We start from the raw sequence: 17,500 nt of genomic DNA, 5'->3' as shown, positions 1-17,500 counted from the left end.
ACCATATAAAATTTTGTGCAACTTGCCCTTAAGCATGCTGCTTTTTATGTGTATGGTATGTTAGTATATATCTTTTCAAAATAATGGTTTGCTTGTCTAGTGTGCATATAAAATTCCAGACAAGTCAATAATCTGTCAACAGTTGATCTCAAACAAAGAGAAAATTGGGTGAGATGAATAAAATAGTAAGGGAGCATAGAACTTGTTTTATTATAACAGCTCCATAAAATATAAACAAAAATTTAAAAAAATGAGCTCTCAGTACCCAGTAGCCTTTAAATGGGTTGGGAAGGGGGGGTTACTTTAGAGAAGTTAAAATTCCAGCAAACTTTTTAAAAATGAGCGCAATGAATGCAGGAACACTGACCAATGGTGGGAAAAAGTAAGGATGGTATAAAAATCCTGATAAGAAGAAACATGGACATTTGTTATGTTCAGGAATTAAACTATAAAGGAGCTGGCACAAAACCCAGCAGGCAGATGGGATACTTATTAGAGGAGACCTAAATGGACACAAGAACAGAGATGGATTTAAGGATGTTATGGATATATATACTGTAGTTTATCAGAAAGAAATCAAAAGGAAGTAGTACTGGAATTTTGCCAAAAGAAAGGATTAAAGTAGTTGAACACAATGTTCCACACGTTCTGAAAGAAGTTGATAACATCACAAAAGTGAAGCTGAAAAACACATCAATTTCAATATGATGAGAAGTATGGATGGCACGAAAGAAAAAGACTGATGCTGGGGTTGGTGTACCACAACATACATTGCGGTGAGCTAATTACCAGCGAAGGATAATGGATGTGAGCCAGTTACTGGTGAAGGATAATGGACAGAAAGATGACAAAAGATACAATCAAAAGAATAAAAACATGTAAACGTAATACAGTAATAAATTAGTTAACAAGCAGTATCAAGAAAATGTGCCAGCAAATATAGTACAAAAATGAAGAGAAAGAATTTTTCAAAGGCTGTTCCTGCATAGCAAAGGCATGGGACAGGCCACTGCAATGTCACAAAAGGTTCTACAGAGCAAACATATGCACATGTAATTAGCACCGAAGGCCTCTCTCCACTCAAACTAAGAACAGGCAGAATCATGCAGTAGCTGCTGATGGTTCAAATGGTAGACCTATGAGCTCAACCACAAACCCCCATCTGTAAATCACATGGGTGCCAAAGTTGTATTTTGCTAATGAAACAACCATGCCACAAGCAGCAGCTTGAATTCATGACCACCACAAGGTGAAGTCAGTTAAAAATGGTAAAAATGAGCAACCACAAACACCACAGTGTAAAGTACTAGGGACCTGGGCTACCGCCAACCCTTTGGGCAATTAAGCTGTGCAAAAGCCAAGTGAAGAAAAGAGAGCCTTCAAGCTCTAGCAGAGCAGACAAGGAAGAGGATAAGTGTGTACACAGGAAGGAGGAGAGAGGCTAAAAGACATGTAAAAAGACAGATGACAAGGGCAAAAAGAAGAGTTGGGAGGAATGAAATCAGAATCTCAATATTGCAAAGGGAAAAGATATAGCAAAGTGACTAAGTAAAATTATAAAAAAAAAAATGAGAAAGAAGCATGGAAAAGGGAGAGATTAAAGTTCATATTAAAGATAATGGAGTAATGGAGGCATTATTCTGAAAATCTTGTGAAAGAACATGAACCAGGGAATGCTGGCATAACTGAAGAACCAACAAAGAACATAACTTCCGAAGAGGTTAAAAGGGATCTAAGGATGAACAATGAAAAATGCCCAAGGATCATCCATTATAAGTAACTTAAGAACCTCTCTAACCAATGAACTAAAATTACATGAAACCCTGATAAAGGAAAATACAATCAGAAGAGTGAGAATAGAGCCTTACAGTAATGGTATACAAAAAAAAAATGAGGCATGCATTGCAATGTGTCAAATGTACAAGAATATACCCTCTCAAGCATGCCACAAAAACAGTGGAAAAGATGCTGGGGAAGGGACTAAAGACTTTTTGATATTAATAATTGTCAGTTTGACTCTATGCCTGAGAAGGAAGTCCTTAAAAAAATAGGAGTCTCATTTTTGTGGTTCTTGATAAGGTATTTGACAGAAAACTATGGCAAATAATTGTATGGGCATTACAAAGTTAGAAGGTGCAAGTAGTGGAAGAAGGTACAAAGGAATGTAAAAAAATGGGCACCTGTGAGGTGCTTCATGCAGATACCTAGTGTTACCAATTAAATACTAGGAACTGGTGGGGGAAATGTTTAGGAGGTGGAAGAGTGGGATAGAGAAAAGATGACTCACAACCAAACTAAGTAAACAACACAAAAAGGAAAAAGTACAAATAATAAAGTGGCCAAGTGGCTGTTGTGGGAAAAGTGGGGAGGGGTAAACTTTGTTATATGTACAAATGTAACACATGGTATCCATGAGGTGTTCACTATTAAAAAACATAGACGGATTACAAGATTTTTGATGTCGGAAATGTATTACAAGAGCAAATGGGGAAGAGAAGGGAGTTGAGAACCCTATTGTAATAGATTGGACTGTGAAGCAGAAGCTGAGACAGAAGTAAGAAAGAGTAGCTGCTACATAAATGAAATGAAGAAACAGTTACGCTACTGGTATATGAAAATGTCCCATTAGCAGATGCAGCAAAGACTTACAATGGGTACATAAAGACAAAGAGAAACCTGGGCAATGACCACAAAAAATTGAAAAAGTGTGATCATAGAATTCAGTTACTCAATTGGTTTTGTCCAGACTTTTCAGTATGATGGTCCCATACAAGGGAAGATATCAGTATGGTGGTCCCATACAAGGGAAGATAAATTTCACTAGCACACACAACCTTACTATCCTTGTGAGATAGGGGTTGCATGGTTTGAGAGAGCCCATGGTCCTATCTGCCAAATTATCTACACAGACAGTATGGTTCTCCCTGGTCCTAACTTGGAAGGATAGGTTCTTGGGCACTGATTGCAAGTGATCCTCACACCTTTAAACAATACGAAGACTGTATTATAAATGATGAACTGGTAGATAGATCTGGTATTCAGAGGCTGGAAAAAATTGGAGATCTCAAAGACTAAGATGGTTTAGACATGTGATGAGTAGGGGTTTGGTATAGTTGGTCAGAAAAGTAGTGGATATGGCAGTGGCAAGACAAAGACCTGTAGAAAGGCCACAAAATCAAGGAGAAAGGGGACAGATAAAGATCTCGACCTGGTAGTTCTCAGGAAAACTAAAGGACAAAAAAGAAACAAGATTATTTTAAAAACATTTATGAATTTAAATAATGATGTCTTGGTTTCCCAGCATAAAAGGACAGAAAGCATATGTTCAAAGAGAAGCCTCAACTTTCTGCAACAAAGTTACATCAACTACAGTGCTAAGCAATAAGTACAATCTATGCAACTTGTAATCAGCTTGCAATACACAACTCAATACTTGTGAGTGACTTGAAAGTTGTCATGCCTTTGTGATTCGGAGTATGAGCCCATTCACATATATGCATGTACACAGCAATTTGTTTTTTGTAATATACACATTTTGAGGCATACATTAAAGCCATTCTTAACAGCTGCAACATAAAAAAAAGCTGCACATTTTTCCCAAAGCTACATTCATTTTTTCTCTCAACCTAACTATTTTCAATTCTTATTAATTTTGATATAGTGATGAAATATACATTTTTTTTAAGTTTTTACTTTTCTATTAGTAAGTCTCTTGATCCAAATGCCAAACAAAATTATGCCCTCCAGTTATAGCAAGAAAGTAAAACTGTTTTATTTTAAATTTGAATCTTCCTTATGGAGTTTACCTGATGTTACAGCCATGAATGACCTTTCATTGGTATGATATTTCACACTCACTAACTCTTCATTTTCTTTTAATATATAAGATTTAGGTGTTGGTATTTTCTGCATAGCTACCATCTCTAATACTCTCATTATTAAGGCATTATAATTTTGCCCCAAAAAGAGAATTTATGGTAATGCCATAAATATACAATGTCATGCAGGTTTTATAGATCATACAGTTAAAAATAAGCTATAAATATTGTTTTTGATATGATCAATTCCAAATGCAGAGCAAGAAAAGGTTCAGTGTCACTAAATAACCTTAACAGAGAAATCTACAGCAGAATGAAATTGCAGCTGAACTCAAAATATCTGAAACAAATGATTAAATATTACAGAAAAAATTAAAATGAGCTAATAACTGTTAAGTTATAATTACAATCAAGATGAAGATAAGTTCACAAGAGTGATGTATTGAAAAAACATAATCCATTGAAAGCATCTGACAGTTGTAGTGGCTATAGGCCAACCACCTGGAGTCTGGCTGAAGTATTCTAAAGAACAAAAGGTTGGGATGCCATTTCATTTCCACAATCATCATTTACAGTGTTACAGGTCAAATTAGACTTTAAATTATGTTATAATATATCATAATCTGCAAAGAGAAATGCATGGTAACTTTATGACGGGAGAAGAGATAAATATTGAAACATTACACCACCTGAATTAAAAATCCAAGGGCTACCACAAAAGAAATACACACAAGCTGACTCAATTACTTAACAGTACAAGGGGAAAAAAAACAAAGTACAAATTGTGACTTATGAGTCTGCTCATGAAAAACCAATTGCATTTGCAACCAGTTCAAAACTTTAGTTCAAATGAAGCTAGACTTGTCTCAACTTAAGAACCTGATTTATGAAAATTCAGCTATAAAATCAAGGACTGGGGCACCCTCAGCCATTCTGCACTCAAGACAGTGAAAAGAGGAAACTGGAGTGGTTGGAAAGCAAGCAGAAAATGAGGAAAAGTAAACACTAAATTTGGGTGCAGGTGAGGTCCAAAGGGTCACTGCAAACCTTAGGTAATGCCTACAATGCACCATATGAAATGCAGAGATGGCACTACGCCCTTTCAAAGGCTACACTGATGTCAGTCTACCCAATGGAAAAAAAAAATCAAACAAGCCAACAATATAAATACAAAGATCACTCAAGTTGGTCACAGACTGATTGATACTTCTAGAAAACTGTACGGAACTGAACTTCACAAAACAAAGGCGAAGCTGTTAGAAATAACTGCATATCTAGAATTACATGGCAAATAGTATAGTTTGCCATGCTTTGAATGGAATGGATGATCATGTAAGTTTTGGGAATTTCATTGTGATGTAACATTCACAAGAAATTATTCAACAGTCATTTCTGTAAATATGGAAGATACTTACATGTGGTAGTATTTTGCCAGCAATCCAAACTAACTCTTTACTTCTGGTATCTTTTTGGTTCTGTTTGTCTATACCAACTAACATTCTGGCTTCTGCTTGAAGGTCCTTAACTCTCTTGCCATTTTCGATCACATGTTGTACTACAATGAAGAAGGAGCTGAAGGGAAGGAAAATACATATTTAGAAAAATTTAGTTTTATATATACTGTATATACATATATATTACATGTACAGTATATACATACATACATATATATATATATATATTTATATATATTATATATATATATATATATATATATATATATATATATATATATATATATATATATATATGTATATATATATGTATGTATGTATATATATATATATATATATATATATATATATATATATATATATATATATATATATATATATATATATATATACATATATATATATATACATATTTAGAAAAATTTAGTTTTACATATACATACATATATATTACATGTACAGTATATACATACACACACACATATATATATATATACATAAATATATATGTAAAAGTGAATGTTTGTATACAGTATTATTTTGGCTTCTATAGAAATCTAAACTGTTTGACAGACCCAGACAAAATTTTGCACACAGCATCTGTCACCCCAGAAATGGTTTTAACTTAAAATCAAACCACTATCCCTTGACAGACATACAAACACAGACAAAACAGTTTTCTGGATTTATTCTCTTTTTTCACTTGACACTCCACCTGCTCCTGATGTGAGAGTCAAGAAAGACCCTTACTTCAAAATCTTGACAAGAACTTCAACCAGGAGGATTATTCTGTCTAAGCACGTGAGGGAGGGAAGGACAAAAAGCACTTTGTCTTGCTCCCCAAAAAAAAAAAAAGTCAGACTCCCAACTCCTTGTAGAGGTGACAGTCTTCTTCAACAAGCTCATAAATTCATACACAAAAGTCCCTGTCTGCACAAGACAGTGCTTTGAGACACAAACTGATGTCATGTAAGTGAGCAATTTGGCCCATCTGGAACTCTAGGCACAGGTAGAACAGGCTGACAAGAGACAAAACCGCCTGAGAGCGGTTGTATGGTACTCAAAGGAGGGAGACCGATGCTGAAGGAGGACACCCAATGATCAGAGACTAGAGTTGGCCACTTGAAGAGGCGGTCAATTGGAAATTGTGCTCAAAAAAGAACAAAAGTAAGTTCTTAGATGAGACAGGTGCCGAGCTAAAGAGAGACTGGCATCAGCCACTAGTAGGTTGGCGCCAGACACGAGAGCTGGTGCTGGAAGCTCTACATGAAGACGAGCTCTAGCACTATTTGAAGCTTGGGCGCTTATGTTCTGCTTAGCGCCAATGCTGGCAATCTGCATGCCTCTTGGTTGGGGCTCCACTTAACCTGTAGCGATGTGGGAGCTTTGTAGCGAAGAAGTCCGATGGCTAGCAAAGCACAATTAGAAGTTTTGCAGCAAAGGAGTTAACCGAAGGCTAGCAAAACTTCAAAAAGTACATCTTTATGGATGCCTTTCCAATGGCTGTCTGTCGACAACTGCGGACAGCAGCCCTGACTGAGGGGCAACTAACCAGGCGCAAAACCCCCTCTGGACTCCCATGGACTTCAGTATGCCTCCTCCCTGGTGCATGGGAGTCTGACAGGGACTGGGTTTAGGAGATCCGAGGGACCGGATAACTACCCTTCACTACACATCCAGTAAGACACCTTTCCAGTGGCTGTCTGTCGATACCTGGGATCGGCAACAGGTTCGACCGAGGGGACAACTACCCATGTATAAAACTCCTGACCTCCCTTGGACTTCCAGTGTGCCCCCTCCCTGATGCATGGGAGTCTGACAGTGACCTTTGTCTAGGAGCATCGAGGGACGAGTAGCCACCTCCTCCACTGCACAACACTTCACTATTATTACAAGGTTAACGTCTGTTAACTCAGACATAAGACTGGCAAGAGCAAGAGAAGGAAGCGAGGAAGCCAGGAGCGGGAGCAGGTAGATAAAAAAGGTAGGAGGGCCAACAGTAGGAGAGAGCTGGCACCAGGAACTCAGAAACTAGCACTGAGTGAGTGCCCGATAGCGCTCAGGCTCTGCAGTTGGCGACAGGCAAGCTAGTAACTCGGGAGATGGCAAGCACTACTGGTCATTGCATATGAGCTATCGAAGCAAGTACCAAAGCATGGATCTCAGCTGTCGAGAACTTATTTTGTTAAAGCTCATCGTATCCAAAACATTAAGCACAATTCTCTCCTACTGCATTACTGCTCTTACACTTTTCAGTTCTCTGCAAAGGAAAGTGTAATAATGTTCAATTATACAAACAAATCTCAAATACTAACCAACATAATACAAAATTGTAGATATATATTCATTACAGAAAATATTGGATCAGTAGAGAATGCAAAATTTACATTATATTACGCTAATCAGTAAACGAGGTAGTAAACGCAATATTAAAGTTTTTTACGTTACTCGGAAAAAGAAAAGCTAACCTTTACGACATAGTTCGAAGTACACTGAGTAACGATATACATACATATCCAAATACTGTCAAACATTGAGACATATGTATTAAGTAAGTCTTGCATATTTTATAACGCATGTCGAAGCTCTGTGGAAGCTCGGGTGCTATCTAATGACTGGTGCATTGTGGGTTGTGGTATGGGATTGGGGAAGCTCCATCGAGTTGTAGCAAGATTTAACAGCACTACTGTATAACCATTAAAGCCAACATTTAGTCGTCTGTATTCTTAACCCTCTACCTCAGGCCCCGTAATAGAGACTTTCAGATAAGGGATTTTGACAAAGGAAAAATCTATTTCTGGGCTCGACCTGTGTCACCCAGTGAAATGGTTCCAATAGCACACATTTCTAGGTATAACTATTGCTAAATATACCAGAGAAAAAGCTATCCACAATGCCGGGGTTACTACCCCGGGATTGAGCACCATAATGGTGTCGGTATGCACTAGGGGTGAATGGACACCACTATGACAGGTCTTCATCCTACACTACCAAAAAAGTCGGCCCAGTAGTGAACACATTACGTTATTCCGAAAAGGAAAGTTAACCTTTACCGACAACAGTTGAACACCGAGTATCATCATATATAAATGTCTCAAATCCTAACAAACACTAATTGAGACTTGCAGGTAAGTAATTCAATACTGTAAATATTGGTTCGGCAACGAACGCAATGTTTACATTTATTACATAAACAGTAACAGTGGTAGCATGGTAAACTACGCTACCAGAGTTAAACCATTTGATTACGAAATCGCTACTGCAGCAAAATATGATAAACTTGAATCAGATCTTAATATAACAAAATAATAAACTGATCCTGAAAGCTGTAGGCTTGAAGGCTACCTGAAATCAGCAATAATACTTCACCAAAACCCAGTTTCCAACCGACAAACTTAAGAACAAAGCTGCCATTGACACTCGGTGTTTACTCGAATGTGGCAGAAAACAGAGTGAGACTGTCTGCTAAGTCGTTCCTGGTATTCCCGTTAGTGGACGGGACCAGTCATCTGCACTCATCTTTGAAGTGTTACCTGCAAATTTTTCAATTTAAGCTGCTGTGCAAGTGGAAACTACAGCTACATAATTACTTGGTAAGCTTCTTATATAAAAATCATTAGCAACTCTCCAGCCACACCATCTTGCTGAATCCCATAAATAAAGAGCCCTTAAGCACACCAGCTTTTATTTTTTATTTTAATTCTTTATCATCATTTCATTGCTGCTTAGTTACATGGTGTTCATTATTATTCCTTAAATTATGACATGCTTTCATTCAATTTTATTGTCTTGTGTTTCAGAAATATTATTACATGTAGTTACCTTTGCTTAGAATTATTACAATTTTTACTTCTATTGTGTTCTGTAGTCACTCCCATCCTGATGGTCAAGTATTGCAGGGAATTCAGTAGTTTTCATAATATCACAACATACAAAATGGTCTGGAGGAGCATACTTGCATTTAATTAATAACCGCCATAGATATGGATTCTCATTTAAAGTGCCCTTCCTGTAGAGGTCCATGGTGATGTCTTTAGATGTGTTCAGTGTGTAAATTGGTCCACTACCCAGTGGTCTCTCCACAGCCAAAAGAGGGTGCAAGACCAAAGGAGATGTCATGTCACATTCTTTCTCATTGAGATGTACAGCTGATCCTGTGGTCAAGACTAGCAGCTCTTACGATAAGGTTTCTGTGCCCATGATGACCCCTTGTGCAAAGACATTAAGGGTACCAAGTGCAGGCCATCATCTACCATCTACTCTCTCACTGCTTTTCCTGTTCAGGACTCACCTTCTTGAGTGTTTCCCTTTCCAGGGCTGCAACCAACAACAGCAAAATTGGGGAAATGGTTATTATATTTCCTCAGTGTAACTAACAGAAATCTCCAGCTTCATGCCACATGCTCATCTTCCAGTTTTGCCTTCATCTGTGTCTTCTACATTCATACCAACACCCTTGGAATTCCTGAAATCCACTGCTGCATCTTTTGTAGATTGGTTGATGAATAGCATATTCTTGGTGTTTCATAATCAGTTTTTGGCTATCTTCTGTTCATCTGTAGATGACCTGATAATATGCATCATCTCCAGTTTTGACTTCATCTCCTTGGATACTACACGATCTCCCAGCTATCTACTGTGACTTTGGGTCCAAACGCAAATTCATCACTGATTTCTAGTTTCTCTTGGTGTGCCCTCGTCATCTACTAGGTTCACAGTCCTTGGATGGGCAACATTCCTGAAATCCACTAATGCATCTTTTGTAGATCAGATGAAGAACAGGACATGTTGCTGATGACCTAATGATAAGAATCATTTCAAGTCTTGTCTTCATCTTTTAGGATACCACATGATCTCCCCATCATTAGCTTGGACTGCGTTCAACAGCAATTGTGCCAGTGGCCTCTGATTCTCCTAGTTAGAGGACATTTCTCTCCCAGTTGACTTGTCTTCTTTCCGATGACAAGAATGTGGCCAAGATCCATCTCCCTCCCAAGGATATTCTGAAGTACTGCCCTAAGGATCATTTTCCCCACTCCAGTAAGGAGATCAGTACTGACTCACCCTGCCAAACATCTAGCTTCTGTTGTTCAGATGGTCAGCAATATTTTGTATAAAACAGCTCAAGCTCCCCAAAGCAGTCATGAATTGGGCTGCTACTTACCAAGCCACTGCAAAAGAAAACTTTCCTAGATCTTCCCAGTCCTACTCAAGTTTGCAATACTACTCTCATTTGGATCACCATACATTTAACTGAGACCCTTCCCTGCTGTTTTCTTCCGTATGGCAGCTTCTAGCCCACAAAATATGGAAGATGTTACCACCACCTTATGTACCTCACCCTTCAGCCTAATAGGGGCTCTCTTCTAGCAGACTACATTCTCTACGTCCATACTACCCAGAGCATCTACTAGCAAGCCCAGATACTTGAACACTCTTGACAATCACTTATCCCAGCTTAATTGTGGCTTGCTGGTCATCATCCCTCCCATTTCTCACATATTCAGTCTCTGCTTTTCATCACTCTACTCTATAATGCATATCTCCACCTATCTAGCTTTCTCTCTAGCTTCATCCTACTTCCTGCAATCAAAACTATATCAACAGCTCCTCCCTTACATCTTTGGCCATTACAGCCCAAATGATATTGAACAAGAATGCGCTAGGTGCTGATGTACGATGTATACTCAAAGTATTTCTAATAAACACTTACAACTTTCTATGGAAAACATATGCCATTACAATCTTAACATATAAGAAAAGAGAGTGGCATAATTTTGTTATCAAAATCTTTAGGGCTAAGTGGTATATTTTCTAAACAGATAACTATCTTTCTGAAGGAATTTCATGACTTGGTCACACTATGAATCAGCTATAGGTTTGTTAACAAATATTTGTAGGGTAAACCATTTACAGTACTGTGTTTTTTCTCTGCTCTCTCTCAAGATTGAGGGAAGCTTACATAATTTAATTGGGGAGTATCCTCAGTTCTACTGTTATCATTTTCAAGTCAGTATCAATAGAACTACCAAAGTTACTGAAGGTCAGTCTGAAGTGGAATGAGAACAATGCAAACAAGAACTACTAAAACAAATATGACAAAACATTTTAAATGGCTATTAAATCCCTGGAAAAAATCCACTACCTTTTTGGCAGTGTTCACAAGAACTGCAATATTTACTCAAAATTATTCCATATAGTTTGTCTCTTGAACCAGATGGAAATCTGATCTAGGTATACTCACATTTGAAAAACGTCAATTTAATCCATAGCCCATTTTAAAGAACCGGACAGTACAGTAATTCCCATTTGGGAGGTGGCGGGAGCACCACAGTGATGTGGTGGCAAATAGATTTTCTGTTGTTCCATTAAGCATTGCTAATTCTAAAGCTATATTTCAATACGTTCCCATTCAAGATATCACATTAAAAATAGTCCAGCTTCCATTCTTCACTAATGAAATTTCATAGATCTTCCTCAAAACTTCATCCTACATACCAATAACTAACCTCTTTAAGTGTGTCACAGACAACAGCAGAAACTGCGGTTTGTATGGTAAATTTCCACTGATAATTCTTCGGCTCATATTTGAAAATATATGTTTTGGTTCTTAGATTTGTTTGTATCTATACAAAGTGAAGCCCGGGTATTTCATCACAAGAATTTGTAAACGTTCCAGGAGCAAAAGTAGAACCTTATAAGACAGGGTTTCATTTTATACTGTATTGCAGAAATATGCAAAGTTTAGCAATATACCTAATAATTGTTCATGGATTCTGTATCCTTACTGAAATTTGTAATAACATTATCCTATTAACATTCTTAACTCTCACTGGGTTGGCAAGTAATAGTTCAGAGCTCAGAGTTCAGAACCATGAAAGTAAATTCACACTTTCTGCACGAAGTGACTTCTTTGTTGCATTAAAACAAACCACAGTTCTGGGACACAATGTGAACATTTCTGGTCCATTAGTTCCATGCTACCATTTGAAATAATACACATACCAAGAATTACTGTTGGTAAAGCTGTGACATTTAAGTATAGCCAGAACTGGAAGATTTAAAAAACCTCCAAGTACCTAACCTCCTCACAAAAGATGAGTGCTTGGGTGAGTACCAAAGGGTTCAGACAAAAGATAAAATACAGAAAGCAATGCAACTGAAACCTAAAGGAAGTTACAAAGAACCTTTAGTATCATCACAGACAGAAATTTAAACTGACATGGTATTTGCTCTACTGAAACTAGAGGCACAAGGTCCAAAATAATTTACGACTTCCTCCATTATCGTGTAAATGGGACCAAATGCTATAGGAAGAACTAAAAGAAACATTAATCTGCAAAAGTGACATGGCACCAAATCTGGGTTTCTGGTCACTTCATGGCTCTTTTACGGTACCATTACTTATTTTTGGCTCACATACAAGCTTTTTCATCATGCAATTCATCAGGTTTTGGACTAGCAACATCTGCCTGGCAATGAATCAAGTTAACACAATATTTGAGAAATTTACCAGGAATGTAATTTTCAGGACAATTTCAGTAACAATATATATTTACCTATTCCCATCTCCTTCACTGATGATCTGTGGCAATGTAATGGTTATAGATGAATTGGTTGTATCTTTAACTGAAATAGATCCATAAAATGCAGGGGCAGGCATTGTTGCCAATTCTTTTTTCCTTCTCTCCACAAAATTTCGCATTGCAACACCGTGCTTCAATCTCGATGATTACTCCTGGTTGAATGCCTTGCAACTGTAAAAGGATATTTCATTTTATGATCTTTCAGGAAGAACTTAACACACTCATATTTCTGTTACTAACTAATCTTGGTTCATCTATCAAGATTCTGATGGTCTACAGAGTAGCTGCCGATTAGCAGAGAGTACACAGCAATGTGACAACATTTCACAAGAACAAAAAGCTATCTAATATTAATAGTACTGATAAATTACTTATCAAAATCACTCAATAATACTCTATACTTGGGCATCAAATTTTTCTTTCTTGTCATTTGGATCACTGAGCAAAGTATATTCAATTCATTTTTACTATGCTATCATTTCACCCTTAACTTTTACTAGTCTAGTGGGAATAAAATCCATGAAGTATCCTGTTTACAATTATCAAAAGATTAGATTTGAAAACACCACAACAATTAAATTTAACTTGCAGACCAAGGATACATAGCTATGAATGATTCAGTGACAATTCTCCCAAACTTTTCCATTATTAGTACTCTTTTCTTTCTTCTACTCTCTCTCTCTAGCTGATACCTGCAAGTACAGATTGATTAGAAACTAGAATAACCCTCCTTCAAGAGACAGATTTGAACCAATTTACCATCAGGTTTCCTGTTGAATGATATTGCTTCATGTCTCAGTCTTAATATTAAGTCTACACTAGTTTTTCCTTCTTTCTCAGAAATTGCTTCTCCATTCTTCCACTTTAAAAACCTGGCAGTTTTCTTCACTGGCAAAGTAACAACACACAAACAATTTCTTGAACCCCATCATTCCATTATGTTGGAATATTTGAATTAACTTACGGGACAGATCATGTATTCATCTTCTCTGTACATCTGTTCACAGGGTTCTTGCCCCATAGTTAAGCTGCAGTTCACAAGTTCACCACCTGGGTTTTTTGGAGGATGAATAACCACTGAAGAGCCTTCCACTTCAATTTCTGGAGAAATTGGTTCTTGGAACAAAAATAAAAACAAGAAAGATCTTTACATCTAGTAAGAATTAATTAAAGAAATATACTGTAATGATCACATCCGTAACTAAAATTCTGGAACTAAATCTAAAACCCCGACACTCTGATTTGGTCTGTAATACAAATACCTTACAACATTCAAAAGTCAGCCAGTAAAACTTATGGCCAAGTGTTAACGAAAAAATATTCATGTACATTTTACAAAATAAAAAAACACATCACCTTGCATTGTTGATTTATTTCATGTCTCTTGACTTAAGCTGGAAAAGGACTAAAGTTAAATAAACCTAAACACACTATACACTCCTAAAGGCAAAACATTCACATTATTAATACAATAAGTTGTTCAATATTTTTCTGTATTTCAAAAAACCTATAAATTACTATGGTTCTAATGTAAAGAGAAACTAAAATCATTTTACATGTTCCTAATGGGTGACATCAATGTGCCTTATCATGAATGACTGTTGACACCACTATGCAATTGCTAAGCCCAAGCTATGGTGGCAACCTTTGCACCCTTTCCATGGCGTATTACCATAGACCCCTAATCTTCCAGTAGTATAGAATGATCCATAACTGGTGCCTAAACTTGATTTAACAAAGACCTATTAATACAAGCTACACATACCCCAGAGCCGTGAAGCAATTGTGTGAAAATCTCTCATTCTTTCTTCATGCTCTTGTTATGGGGTATTATTTCACTGTGAGTATTGAGGATGGTCTTCTCAGCTGTTAAAGCCAGTACTGAGTGTTACAATACGGGGTAGGAATAATGAAATATAAAAGGCAGTGAGTGTGTGCATGCGTGCTTATCTGCTGATTTTGTACTCCATATAACTACAGTTTTATTCTGCATTTTGGTAAAACCAAACCAAAAGTCTAATAAACATTTCATCTAAATGTGTCGGGGCTTATTAAACTCATTGTAACAATACCGTTATTTATTTGGCATGACATACGATAATTTACAAATTTCTTAAGTGTCCAAACCTGCCATAAATTACTTTAACTTTGGTATCATACAGTATATCAAAGGTTGAAACCTTGAGCAAATATGTAATAAATGTTTTACTTACTGATATACAATTACATTAATCACATTTTATTAAAGGATGTTACGTTAATAAAATTTTGGAGTACAATAATGATAAACAATGAAAGAAAGAAAGAGTAAACAGACCAAAAGATGACACCCATTCAATTGCTTACAGAAGCACAATTTGTAACTGACAAATAAATTGAGTATACATATGTATAAATTCAATGATTTTCACAACTATATTAATGACAGCACATACATGCTTCCATTAATACTATACTCAAAGTCACTGAATTTACATGTAAATATTCACAGTTCATTTATTGATGACACGTAAACTGCACTTCCATTCGTGACTGTATGAATGTTTGTCTGTTCACTCCCTCTTTCTCTTGTGTTGTTACTTTACTCCAAGTTTTGATGAAGTTAATACATCCCGTACCTTAGTAAAATATGGTTAATATACTGGTGTATATCAGTAATTATTGTGCATTGCACATTTACCCAACATAAAATGTTTTATGATAGTTAAACTCAAGTAGCATATTTCTTAACGACTTACACACATGCACATACAGGTACGGAGATATGGATGAAGAGTTCATTGGACTTTCAAAATGAAGATACCACAATGCGAGTACAAAACAGAAGCTACTGGCTCTTTACAGAAAAATGTCAGCACATGTTCACATGCAGTGAATAAGGTACTTTAATACACTCTATATTAGTTGTTATATTATTATTATGATTTATGCCAGCAGGTACTGTTTAAATTACTGTATTTAACTGTTTACAAATCCCTCAAAAATTGTCATTAGGGACATACTAAACACAACAGAATTATAATAAAAATTAGTGTTACAACACGAAAAAGTAAAGTGACCAGATCAACAAAGCTCAGAACATTCAAGATTGCTGCTTTCTTCAAACGGTTATACCTTCAAAAGACATTGTACATATTTCTTTTCACAACATTACTCACTGAAGAAAGCCACAACAATAAAAATCATGAAAACCTATGATCAAAATGCTTACAAATAAAAGTCCTTCGGGCAGTAGCGAACTTAAAAGTGATAGGCTAAGTAGTGCTGTCTGAAAAGGTTTACAATTACTTTTATGTACTGTCTTATTGTAAGTTTATACATATTCTCATATTAATATTTATTTATGTAAGCAATAAAGTGGCACTTTAATGCAAAAAAAACCTTTGCACTAGACACGGAAGCGGAAATCAAGTCAAAGACAGTCCGGAATCATAGGTGATAGGAAGATTAACATGCTACAAAAATGTCGATAACAAATCTTTCGAAAATTTTATATCTGATTTTTCCAACATGTGTTTTAACACTTTACATTCTCATGCCGTATTTAAAATGAATTTTTGTACACAATAAACTAGCATTGTAATGCACAAATTTTCCACTTAACATGAAACAGGCAACATTTAGCTAAAGTCTGTCAGTCGAGAACTGTAGGATGATGACATCAAAAGGTTTTACATCGATACTTTTGTTTCATTTTTAGGTGCATAGCCACCTTATCTTTTAAAGATATGGAATGATGGCCAGTAGCATCCGCATTAGCAGTAAGAACTTTCTTTGCAGCCATGAGGACAAGTTTAAATGAACTCCCATGAACATGGGCCACCACACTGCAAGTAACTTGAACTTTAAGTACTGAAAGTCCCATAAATAAGATTACAGTATTTTCAAGTTGTTTAAATCTTAAATGATTTTATAAACATTATTTTACATACTTTAACATTTACTGTACTTCCATGTGATTTTGCCATTTTTATTGTTATTTAGTGATTTTTCTTTACGTTGTTTTATATTCTTTGCTAACTGGCTTAAAAGCTGCATAAACACACATTCTTCAAATATTGTTTTCCTGTTTTGATTAACAAAAGCTGCATTCAAGTTGAAAATAATGGAAGTAAAAAAATATATATATATACATACATAATATATATATATATATATATATATATATATATATATATATATATATATATATATATATATATATATATATATATATATATACATATAAACATATATATATATATATATATATATATATATATATATATATATATATATATATATATATATATATATATACATACATACATAGATATATGTAGCCTATACATAGATATATGTGTGTGTATACATGTGTGTATGTGTATGCCTATATAGATATATGTATATATATATATATATATATATATATATATATATATATATATATATATATATATATATATATATATATATATATATATATATATATATATACATATATATATATCTGTATATGTATCCATTTATCTGTATGTATATATATATATATATATATATATATATATATATATATATATATATATATATATATATATGTATAATATATATATATATATATGAAGAACCTTGGTTCTCGACGCTAATTCGTTCCAGAAGTGTC

General features: G+C 35.6%; 1 protein-coding gene and 1 long non-coding RNA gene across 2 annotated transcripts in view; both read right to left on the bottom strand.

Annotated features, from left to right (window-relative positions):
• Window positions 1–17,500, bottom strand: part of LOC136835554 (receptor-type tyrosine-protein phosphatase epsilon-like) — a 282,453-nt gene that overhangs the window by 229,791 nt on the left and 35,162 nt on the right. The window lies entirely within an intron of this gene.
• Window positions 1–17,500, bottom strand: part of LOC136835561 (uncharacterized) — a 27,772-nt gene that overhangs the window by 8,364 nt on the left and 1,908 nt on the right. The window contains exons 2-4 of the long non-coding RNA XR_010852189.1: window positions 13,823–13,974; window positions 12,832–13,029; window positions 5,234–5,390 (exon numbers count right to left, since the gene is read on the bottom strand). This is a non-coding gene — a long non-coding RNA (uncharacterized lncRNA). The remainder of the gene's footprint in view (window positions 1–5,233; window positions 5,391–12,831; window positions 13,030–13,822; window positions 13,975–17,500) is intronic.

Source organism: Macrobrachium rosenbergii, chromosome 55 (genome assembly GCF_040412425.1).
Source record: "Macrobrachium rosenbergii isolate ZJJX-2024 chromosome 55, ASM4041242v1, whole genome shotgun sequence".
Taxonomy (NCBI): Eukaryota; Metazoa; Arthropoda; class Malacostraca; order Decapoda; family Palaemonidae; genus Macrobrachium; species Macrobrachium rosenbergii.
Note: the sequence above shows the minus strand (reverse complement) of the source record. Positions and strands in the feature narration are given on the sequence as shown.